This window comes from Lampetra fluviatilis, unplaced genomic scaffold (genome assembly GCF_964198595.1).
Source record: "Lampetra fluviatilis unplaced genomic scaffold, kcLamFluv1.1 SCAFFOLD_1038, whole genome shotgun sequence".
NCBI lineage: Eukaryota > Metazoa > Chordata > Hyperoartia > Petromyzontiformes > Petromyzontidae > Lampetra > Lampetra fluviatilis.
In genome coordinates, this window is record NW_027620503.1 from 25,001 (window position 1) to 30,000 (window position 5,000).

Below are 5,000 nucleotides of genomic sequence, written 5' to 3' on the forward strand. Positions count from 1 at the left end.
GCAAAAATGAGCGATTTCCCAGCTCGATGGAATTCGGAGCGAGAGAAACGATGCCCCGTAACGCACATGAGAGCAATCCCGGCCAATTTCTCCCGTTTGATGGGGTCTATGTGTACAAATTTTGACTTTTTTGAGTGCACGTGCCAATCTGCTGGAAAAGCCTGTGGAAGTTTCACGGCGTTCGTACGATATTTGGCGACGCAAAAATGAGCGATTTCCCAGCTCGATGGAATTCGGCGCGACAGAAACGATGCCCCGTAACGCACATGAGAGCAATCCGGGCCAATTTCTCCCGTTTGATGGGGTCTATGTGTAAAAATTTTGACTTTTTTGAGTGCAGGTGCAAATCTGCTGGAAAAGCCTGTGGAAGTTTCACGGCGTTCGTACGATATTTGGCGACGCAAAAATGAGCGATTTCCAAGCTCGATGGAATTCGGAGCGAGAGAAACGATGCCCCGTAACGCACATGAGAGCAATCCGGGCCAATTTCTCCCGTTTGATGGGGTCTATGTGTAAAAATTTTGACTTTTTTGAGTGCACGTGCAAATCTGCTGAAAAAGCCTGTGGAAGTTTCACGGCGTTCGTACGATATTTGGCGACGCAAAAATGAGCGATTTCCCAGCTCGAGAGAATTCGGCGCGAGAGAAACGATGCCCCGTAACGCACATGAGAGCAATCCGGGCCAATTTCTCCCGTTTGATGGGGTCTATGTGTAAAAATTTTGACTTTTTTGAGTGCACGTGCAAATCTGCTGGAAAAGCCTGTGGAAGTTTCACGGCGTTCGTACGATATTTGGCGACGCAAAAATGAGCGATTTCCCAGCTCGATGGAATTCGGCGCGAGAGAAACGATGCCCCGTAACGCACATGAGAGCAATCCCGGCCAATTTCTCCCGTTTGATGGGGTCTATGTGTAAAAATTTTGACTTTTTTGAGTGCACGTGCAAATCTGCTGAAAAAGCCTGTGGAAGTTTCACGGCGTTCGTACGATATTTGGCGACGCAAAAATGAGCGATTTCCCAGCTCGATGGAATTCGGAGCGAGAGAAACGATGCCCCGTAACGCACATGAGAGCAATCCCGGCCAATTTCTCCCGTTTGATGGGGTCTATGTGTACAAATTTTGACTTTTTTGAGTGCAGGTGCAAATCTGCTGAAAAAGCCTGTGGAAGTTTCACGGCGTTCGTACGATATTTGGCGACGCAAAAATGAGCGATTTCCCAGCTCGAGAGAATTCGGCGCGAGAGAAACGATGCCCCGTAACGCACATGAGAGCAATCCGGGCCAATTTCTCCCGTTTGATGGGGTCTATGTGTAAAAATTTTGACTTTTTTGAGTGCAGGTGCAAATCTGCTGGAAAAGCCTGTGGAAGTTTCACGGCGTTCGTACGATATTTGGCGACGCAAAAATGAGCGATTTCCAAGCTCGATGGAATTCGGAGCGAGAGAAACGATGCCCCGTAACGCACATGAGAGCAATCCGGGCCAATTTCTCCCGTTTGATGGGGTCTATGTGTAAAAATTTTGACTTTTTTGAGTGCACGTGCAAATCTGCTGAAAAAGCCTGTGGAAGTTTCACGGCGTTCGTACGATATTTGGCGACGCAAAAATGAGCGATTTCCCAGCTCGATGGAATTCGGCGCGAGAGAAACGATGCCCCGTAACGCACATGAGAGCAATCCCGGCCAATTTCTCCCGTTTGATGGGGTCTATGTGTAAAAATTTTGACTTTTTTGAGTGCACGTGCAAATCTGCTGAAAAAGCCTGTGGAAGTTTCACGGCGTTCGTACGATATTTGGCGACGCAAAAATGAGCGATTTCCCAGCTCGATGGAATTCGGCGCGAGAGAAACGATGCCCCGTAACGCACATGAGAGCAATCCCGGCCAATTTCTCCCGTTTGATGGGGTCTATGTGTACAAATTTTGACTTTTTTGAGTGCACGTGCAAATCTGCTGAAAAAGCCTGTGGAAGTTTCACGGCGTTCGTACGATATTTGGCGACGCAAAAATGAGCGATTTCCCAGCTCGATGGAATTCGGAGCGAGAGAAACGATGCCCCGTAACGCACATGAGAGCAATCCCGGCCAATTTCTCCCGTTTGATGGGGTCTATGTGTACAAATTTTGACTTTTTTGAGTGCACGTGCCAATCTGCTGGAAAAGCCTGTGGAAGTTTCACGGCGTTCGTACGATATTTGGCGACGCAAAAATGAGCGATTTCCCAGCTCGATGGAATTCGGCGCGACAGAAACGATGCCCCGTAACGCACATGAGAGCAATCCGGGCCAATTTCTCCCGTTTGATGGGGTCTATGTGTAAAAATTTTGACTTTTTTGAGTGCAGGTGCAAATCTGCTGGAAAAGCCTGTGGAAGTTTCACGGCGTTCGTACGATATTTGGCGACGCAAAAATGAGCGATTTCCAAGCTCGATGGAATTCGGAGCGAGAGAAACGATGCCCCGTAACGCACATGAGAGCAATCCGGGCCAATTTCTCCCGTTTGATGGGGTCTATGTGTAAAAATTTTGACTTTTTTGAGTGCAGGTGCAAATCTGCTGAAAAAGCCTGTGGAAGTTTCACGGCGTTCGTACGATATTTGGCGACGCAAAAATGAGCGATTTCCCAGCTCGAGAGAATTCGGCGCGAGAGAAACGATGCCCCGTAACGCACATGAGAGCAATCCGGGCCAATTTCTCCCGTTTGATGGGGTCTATGTGTAAAAATTTTGACTTTTTTGAGTGCACGTGCAAATCTGCTGGAAAAGCCTGTGGAAGTTTCACGGCGTTCGTACGATATTTGGCGACGCAAAAATGAGCGATTTCCCAGCTCGATGGAATTCGGCGCGAGAGAAACGATGCCCCGTAACGCACATGAGAGCAATCCCGGCCAATTTCTCCCGTTTGATGGGGTCTATGTGTAAAAATTTTGACTTTTTTGAGTGCACGTGCAAATCTGCTGAAAAAGCCTGTGGAAGTTTCACGGCGTTCGTACGATATTTGGCGACGCAAAAATGAGCGATTTCCCAGCTCGATGGAATTCGGAGCGAGAGAAACGATGCCCCGTAACGCACATGAGAGCAATCCCGGCCAATTTCTCCCGTTTGATGGGGTCTATGTGTACAAATTTTGACTTTTTTGAGTGCAGGTGCAAATCTGCTGAAAAAGCCTGTGGAAGTTTCACGGCGTTCGTACGATATTTGGCGACGCAAAAATGAGCGATTTCCCAGCTCGATGGAATTCGGCGCGACAGAAACGATGCCCCGTAACGCACATGAGAGCAATCCGGGCCAATTTCTCCCGTTTGATGGGGTCTATGTGTAAAAATTTTGACTTTTTTGAGTGCAGGTGCAAATCTGCTGGAAAAGCCTGTGGAAGTTTCACGGCGTTCGTACGATATTTGGCGACGCAAAAATGAGCGATTTCCAAGCTCGATGGAATTCGGAGCGAGAGAAACGATGCCCCGTAACGCACATGAGAGCAATCCGGGCCAATTTCTCCCGTTTGATGGGGTCTATGTGTAAAAATTTTGACTTTTTTGAGTGCAGGTGCAAATCTGCTGAAAAAGCCTGTGGAAGTTTCACGGCGTTCGTACGATATTTGGCGACGCAAAAATGAGCGATTTCCCAGCTCGAGAGAATTCGGCGCGAGAGAAACGATGCCCCGTAACGCACATGAGAGCAATCCGGGCCAATTTCTCCCGTTTGATGGGGTCTATGTGTAAAAATTTTGACTTTTTTGAGTGCACGTGCAAATCTGCTGGAAAAGCCTGTGGAAGTTTCACGGCGTTCGTACGATATTTGGCGACGCAAAAATGAGCGATTTCCCAGCTCGATGGAATTCGGCGCGAGAGAAACGATGCCCCGTAACGCACATGAGAGCAATCCCGGCCAATTTCTCCCGTTTGATGGGGTCTATGTGTAAAAATTTTGACTTTTTTGAGTGCACGTGCAAATCTGCTGAAAAAGCCTGTGGAAGTTTCACGGCGTTCGTACGATATTTGGCGACGCAAAAATGAGCGATTTCCCAGCTCGATGGAATTCGGAGCGAGAGAAACGATGCCCCGTAACGCACATGAGAGCAATCCCGGCCAATTTCTCCCGTTTGATGGGGTCTATGTGTACAAATTTTGACTTTTTTGAGTGCAGGTGCAAATCTGCTGAAAAAGCCTGTGGAAGTTTCACGGCGTTCGTACGATATTTGGCGACGCAAAAATGAGCGATTTCCCAGCTCGAGAGAATTCGGCGCGAGAGAAACGATGCCCCGTAACGCACATGAGAGCAATCCGGGCCAATTTCTCCCGTTTGATGGGGTCTATGTGTAAAAATTTTGACTTTTTTGAGTGCAGGTGCAAATCTGCTGGAAAAGCCTGTGGAAGTTTCACGGCGTTCGTACGATATTTGGCGACGCAAAAATGAGCGATTTCCCAGCTCGATGGAATTCGGAGCGAGAGAAACGATGCCCCGTAACGCACATGAGAGCAATCCGGGCCAATTTCTCCCGTTTGATGGGGTCTATGTGTAAAAATTTTGACTTTTTTGAGTGCAGGTGCAAATCTGCTGGAAAAGCCTGTGGAAGTTTCATCCGACGAAAAAAGCACGTTCTCGAGAAAGCAGGAGAGCTAAGTCATTCACAAATTAGCTGGATTTGGCTTGTGGTTCGTTTCCCAAGTAACAGAGCGGCATCAACCTTTAAGTGCACGCCAGTACATCCCCGTGGGATACAGGGGGTCTCGGCGGACTTTGCTCGGGGGAAAAACGTCGAGGTGAGCCGCCTGGCCATGCTGTTCATGGGTCTCTCCTTTTTAAGTTTCGCCTGCCAATTTATTTTCTCTAGCGGTTTTATACACTAGCACTCGATGTTTTGGGAAAGGAATACAATTGTTCAAAAAACGTCTTCGCAATTCATGTCGTTAGATTGCTAATGAAAATTCGTAAAAAAACGTACACGCCATACATGTTCTTTGCTTCCCTCTCGATACAAGTGAAGGGGAAAAACAGCCTTAACG